This window comes from Rhinolophus hipposideros (genome assembly GCF_964194185.1).
Source record: "Rhinolophus hipposideros genome assembly, chromosome: 10".
NCBI classification, from domain to species: Eukaryota; Metazoa; Chordata; class Mammalia; order Chiroptera; family Rhinolophidae; genus Rhinolophus; species Rhinolophus hipposideros.
In genome coordinates this window covers 73,051,134-73,058,407 of record NC_138056.1, presented here as the reverse complement: position 1 = coordinate 73,058,407, position 7,274 = coordinate 73,051,134, and positions in this window count along the sequence as shown.

The following is a 7,274-nucleotide window of genomic DNA, read 5'->3' as shown; positions in this document are numbered from 1 at the left end:
TTTTTGCATCTTCATTTTTGAGGACAGTGGGCCCTTGCTATGTGGTGGCTCTCTACTTAGTTTCCCAGGATCAATGCTTATGGTTCTATGTCTCCAAATATGCTGCCTGGCCATTCTTTCGTTGGCTTAAATGCCACCTCAGCATGCTTCAGCTCAGTGGTGTGTGGCCCTACCTGACAGAGAAACCCTCATGGGAAATCCTTAAGGCATTCAGAAATAAATGAATAAGTATAAATGTGTATGGGAAGCCATACACATGCAATATCTGCTTTCTTTCCTGAAACAAGACTCTCTGTGGCATGCAGCATAAGATTGTGCTGCAAACTGAATTAGGTAAGTAGTCAAGGAAAGATATAAGTACCTTGAGGAAAACTTTAGATTAAAATCTATACTGTGAATTTTATTCTAATTAAAAAATAAATTTAACATTTAGCTAGAGCACAAGCAGCAAACTGGTGTCCCACATGTCAAAATACAAGTTTGTTTTTAATTGTATAGAGTTTCAAAATAATAGTAACACATCTACTAATATTTAATTGAGATATTTCATGCATGTAATCCTGTGCATACGCTTCGTGCATGTGCATGCACTGAATGTTTTAGTAACTTTGGGTACTTATTCTCTTAAAAAACTAAGGTAATAATCCCAAGAGTATTTTCAGTAAACATATCAATATCTTTAAAAGACTAATAGACATTTTGTTATTAGTACTTTTCCATCAACCATGTCTATAAAATAATTGGCTATGTTGAGTTTTTTTCTGGGACAAGCAATTGATCATGTGCTTACGAAAAGCAGTGAATTTTTAGGCCTTCGTGGGCTCCTCTGTCTTCAGTTTTAACGTCCTCCAATATTTCACAACTCATTTTCCTAATTGATTTATTCTCCTTAGCACTTACCACACTCTAACATTCTAATATTCCAGTTAACTATTAGGTGTCATGTTTGTCTCCTCTTTTGCATGTGAGACCATGAGGGCAAGGAACCATTGTCTGATTTGACTGAACCCCTGGCACCCAGAATAGTGTCTGACATGGAGTAGGTCATCCATATATATTTCCTAAGTGAATGAATGAAATGAATGAGGTTTCACAAAAATATAAATTTAACTAGATAACCTGCAAGTAATTAAACTTGGCTATTTTTTAGTGTGAAATATTTATATTAAAAGAAATAATAATAACAAAGTATAACATTGTGTGCTTACGTCTTGCCAGGCAATGTTATATGAATTTTCCACATTTTCACTCACTTAATTCTCAAAGATGTGTAGGTATGTGCTACTGATGAGATTATTTTACAAATAGAGGAACCAAAGTATGGGAAAGTTAATCTGCCCAAGAATAGAAAGTTAAAATGCTAAGTCAGCCATTCTGTATCCAGAGCGGGAGCTGTTAATCTCTACAGTGTCCCTCAAAACAGAGCCATCTAAAAGGAAAGAGTGTTAGATAAGAAAATATTTGATTCTGGTGAAAAATGTTTCCATTCCTAACAGCGGAACACACTGACTGTGTTCACGGGAACACAGTCCAGAGCTGTGTAATGGGGGGCATGTGTCACAGTTGTTCAACTTCTCCACATGCAATAGATCGAATGTCTGTGTTTCTCCAAAATTCATATGTGGAAAACCTAATGGCCAAGGTGATAGTATTAGAAGGTGGGCCTTTGGGAGTTGAATTGATCATGAAGGGAGGACCGTCATGAATAGGACTGGTGCCCTTATAACAGAGACCCCAGAGAGGTACTTCACCCTTTCCGCCATGAGAGGACATGGTGAGAAGTTGGCAGGCTGTGACCCCGAAAATGGCCTTCACCACAATGCAACCATGCTGGAACCCTGATCTTGGACTTCCAGCATGCAGAACAGTGAGAAATAAATGTCTCTTGTTTATAAGCCACTCAGCCTATGTTATTTTGTTATATCGCCCTGAAAAATTTAAGACACCAAAAATTGAATTACTTTTCCAGATCACACTTCCTAAGGAATGGAAGATTCATTATTGTGTGAATTTAATAGTATACATACTTTTTCATTCGTTCTTTTTGTCTAAGCCTCACTCCCTTCCTAGTCTGACTTGATCCAAGTGCTAGTGAAGGAAATTTCCCAAGGCTTTATTTCCTGATGCAGTCCAAGTTTAAGCAATCTGATTATATCTTTGGAAAAAAACATGCATATGCTTTTTTTTTTTGGAAAAAAAAGGCATGCATATGCATGAGCAGTGGGTATTTCTCACTATACATATCCTGCTGAAAAGGAAGGTGGAACATGTTTTCAGTTACATATCACACACCAAGACCAAGAATGAAAAGCCATGGCCGGTAAGCTTTTATTTTTTTTATTTTTCTTTTTTCCTTCATTGTAAAAGGGCATGTCTTGGGGAAGAAATTTTGGGTGGGTCTGGCTTTCTCAGAAACTATAATTAGGTTCTGTGAGTGTTTGAGTGAGCAGAACCCAGGGAGTGAGAAGAAAAGGAGGGAAGAAGAGAAGGGGTCCAGAAGACTTTCACTGCTTTCAGACAGGATGGCAAGGGCTGGAAAGGAACTGGGGTTTTAGTGGTATTCTGCTGTCATTTTGCAATCTTAACTGAATTCTTAAATGTCACTATGTGACAGGGTGCAGAATTGGCATGAGATGGCTATTAGCAACTGTTGTTCCCAGAGGAAATGGGTTATTTCTCTTGTTATTTTATTATGTAGAGTGAATAAACATGGGCTACTGTCAGAATCACTCCTGGTTTTCAGACATATAACGTACCGTAAATCTCAGGCTTCAGACCAGTCAGTGAACATACGCGGGTAATACTGAGGGAAGATAAGAGATATAGTTCAGGATGACTGAACTGTGTGGAGAGGGACATTTTATGGATTAAATCTACAGGAGGCTATTTCCTCTCATGTTGCTGGGAGGGAAATGAGGCTGTTTTCATGACTTGAGGGATCCTTGTGCTTCAAACAGACAAGGTCCTGAAGGAGAAGAGGAAGCAGTTTGTCCGTTCAGTGGGCGTGGGCACAATAAATGGCTTGCTGGATGAACTATTAGAGAAGAAAGTGCTGAACCAGGAGGAGATGGAGAGAGTAAGAGATGGAAATGCTACAGTTATGGATAAGGCTCGAGTTTTGATTGACTCTGTCATTCGGAAAGGGCCCGAGGCAAGCCAAATACTTGTCAGTCAAATTTGTGAAGACGACTCTCACCTTGCAAAGATGCTGGGTCTCTCCTCAGGTAAGATCAACAACTCAGACTCAATCAAGTTCACGAGGCCCTATGTCTTTGTGACCACATTTTATATCTTCATTGGTTATTTTAGTTTGCAGACAACTTCCTTGCCCCTGGTATCAGGACCCCACTTCTATGTCAGTGGTTCCATTGCTTGTGTCTTTTCTTCCTGGTTTTTTGGCCTCAGTAGCCTTCTCTTGATTAAAACTCATCTCCAATCCTGAGATGAGGTAGCTCATTTGTTGAAGTTCATGAGAACAATCTGAAAAGCTTCATAGTGTATTCTGTAGTCCTTCTGGCAAAGCACATGATTTAGTATTAGTAAGTCAGTTAGTTACTTAGTTACTTAGTTACTTAGTTAGTTAGTTAGTTAGTTAGTTAGTTAGTTAAATCTAGGGCTGCCTAGGAACTTATGTAGTTTCTGACATAAAGACTTAAAGTTGTAATCAAAAACTTTTTATAACTTCTCTCTCAAATTTTGTTCTCCAGAAGGAAGAAAATATATTTCAATGATGGTTAAGCATTCAGAGAATAAATTCAATGCTTACAGAAAAGCAAGGAGACTCTTCTAGTTGTCCCCTTGCATTTTATTTTGAGCAAGTGTCCACTAGCATGGAACTAGGCTATGGGTCATTCTGTAAGCCCCCTCCCTCCAACTCCTGTCCTCCTGAGGGCCTGATACAGGGCTTAGGAATCTGACCTGTGTCTTTCATGGTCCCTAAGTCCCTCCACACAGCAAAGATGGGAGCTCTGATGAACTCCCAGGCACTGGTCTCTTTTATGCTACTTAAAGCCATTAAGGAGAAGTTGTTCTTCAAAAGCAAGAAGCCTTTTTCACAGGGTTTGAGGAAGCCTACACCTGTCTGAGTGACATAGCAAATGCTCTCTATGGGTAATAAATTTCTTGTTTTTCTTTGAATACCTCTTTTGCATTTAACACGCCCCCCAAAAATCATAAAGATCATCAATAAATAACAATCAGGGTCCAGAATCACTGTGTAATAGCCAAAGTTTCTTCTTGTTGCTGCATTCCTTTCAATCCATAGTCCTTGAATCCTAGAGGTGCTTGTACAATCTACTATGATAACTCTAACACCTGGAGTCTGCCTCTCTACATGGCATGTGATGCCTCCTCAATCAGTGTCGTTATGCCTTTGTCTCTCCCTCTTCTACTTGACAGTTTCTGTTCAGGGCCACAGAGTATGGTAATTAGATGTAATATTTGAATGACTCTCATGGGAGACATCTTTAGAAAAGTTGGCATGTACACTACTACCATAACAAGGCTTCCTCCAGAAAGTGTTTTTGAATTTACTGATGGTTAATTTAGTCCAGCAGTCCAGATGGGAAGAATGGAACATGCTGAAGCATGTAGTGTTGGGCTTGATATTTTGTGGGGCAGCCTCTGGCTCTCCTCCATTCAGAGCAGTAAATAGACCATATTTTATCTATGGAAATCTCTTCAGCAGGTGCTATGGTATGAAGATTCAGAGTATTTCACATTTGTTAGCTCATGTCAATCTTAAAGTGTCCAGAACTATTGTATTTGCATCAAATTTCACATGAATTATGTTTTCTAGTCAACTCCTTTGTTCTCATTTTGTGTAACAATGTTCTCTTGCATGTGCCAGTCCACAGACGGTACTCTGAGGGCTACCATCTTCACCACCAGTCCCCAGAAGAACACGTTGCAGGTTCTAGTATCTGTGCATGTCCATTCTTATAACCCTTTGCTCCCTCTACAGTGTGAAGATGGGATCTCTGGAGGACTACCAGTCTAAAATACTTGCACTTCCTAAAGCCACTTCAGAAGGACAAGATGTTAGTTATTGTGGGAGAAAAAAATCTGCTGTTGTTGAAGCTGATTAATGTCTCCAGTGATCATGTATTTTTCTTTTAATTAATGTTTATTGGGGTGACAATTGTTAGTAAAGTTATGTAGATATCAGGTGTACAATTCTGTAATACATCATCTATAAATCCCATTGTGTGTTCACCACCCAGAGTCACTTCTCCTTCCATCACCATATACTTGATCCCTTTGTTGGTCACCTATTTTTAATAAATCTCCTACACTGTTACAACGCTTGTTACTTATTCTCTCCCTATCCCATTTCAACCAAGATAACTTATGAATAGCAGTGAAGGCCAGGGATGATTACAATCTAATTGAGAATGTCCCTCCTCCTCCCTTTACTGTTTGTTCAGTTTCCTTGCAATCCTTGTGAAGACATACATACAGCCCACATTGGTGCTTTGACACTTGGTTCCTGCTCTGCTGGGAAACAAATGACAGCCTCAGTCAGAGTCTTCAGTAGCATTGCTTCTTTGTAATGCACTCTGCTTTCTGCTAGTTTTTCAGCGCCAGATCTATGACAGTTACCCAATGTACGTGTATAAACGAAACTTCCTCACCGGGAGAACACTAGAGAAAGCCCATGGGCAGATATTCCATTGCCAGAAACCAAACTTCCTCAAAAAATGTTCATGAAAGTACTGATAGTATATATAGCCTTTCAAGTCCAAATGGATAAGGGGAAACAAGACTTGGCTTGCTGCTCGAGGAATGAGGATTTATGGAGTCACCATAGCCTGATGGCACAGCATGGCCCACCAACCTGCAGAGCAAAAAGTTGGCTTAATATGTCCCAGAATTAAAGATCCTCTCATTCAATCTTCACATAAACCTTAAAAAGTTACTACAATTATTATCCCATTTTGAGAAGAAACTAGTCCACTCCCACAAGGTTAATAAGTGAGAAAGAAGAGACTCTAATGCCTGTGTTCTCAAACCCAGCAATACGAATGGTCGGACAATTAAGTTCGTGAACTTTCCACTGTTTAAGCACACGTACACGATCTAAATTATACCATTTACCTCATTATCATAATACTTATTTAGGTTAGATAAAGTTTTTAAAAAATTAATGTGATTATTTGTATATTTCCCTCCTAAACTATACATATACTGTGTTTCCCCAAAAATGAGACCTAGCCGGACAATCACCTATAATGCATCTTTTGAAGGAAAAAATTAATATAAGACCCAGTCTTATATCATATTATGTTAGATAAGACCTGATCTTATATTATATAGTAAAATAAGACTGGGTCTTATATTAAATTTTGCTTCAAAAGACACATTAGAGCTGATTGTCCGGCTAGGTCTTCTTTTCAGGGAAACATGGTAGTTTAGGGGGCAAATTGGACACTATGTCCATTTGTATTCACTATTTTAAATTCATTGACAAGCACAGTATCTGGTATATCATAGACACTTTAGTAAATAATTACTGAAAAAATGTTTGAATGATTTTTTACATCTTTGTGGTAAATTTTATTGATTTGCACAAATATTTGTGATTCTGGAATGAAAGAGGTATTTTTCTTAAACATCTCTACCCAAAAGCAAAGTAAAAGACTTTCTGAGTTGCACCATTTCTATAATTCCTGATCTACCTAATTTTTAAATAGGTTCCTTTGAGTAATTTCACACATTGATCTCAGTCTTGGTGTTGAGCTTTGTACCCTACAATTGGGTAAAGGCAAAAGGATCACTTAACTAAGTGCTTCTGCAATAAATCTTTGTAAGGCTGGGTTCCCAGTGAAGATGACTTTTATTCATATTTCTTTCCCATAGCCTAATCATCTCTGAGCTGGACAGCTTCATGTTGAAGATAATTGTCATGCATTGGTGGTCATTTCTGGAGACACCAAGAAATATCCATTTGAAGAGATTAATCTTATTTTAAGACATCAACAAGTCCCATTATTTCCAGATAGTCATACCCTGAAATGTATTATTAGCCAACCTATGAAAAGAATTATCAGCGAGGAATATCCAGATTATTTGGGAAAATAATCTTCAGAATTGACAAGTGACTATGTAAATGGCTTTCATCTTTCCTCAGACTCCCATTCTGGAGGTGACCATAATATAAAGGGTCTCCAGCAGTGGTCCTCCCTTGCCAGCAGTAAGTAGTGTTTCCAAAGCAATTGCATCTTTTGAAGCTCATCTCCCTTTGTATTAACCATTGATCCATGAAGTTAATCCAT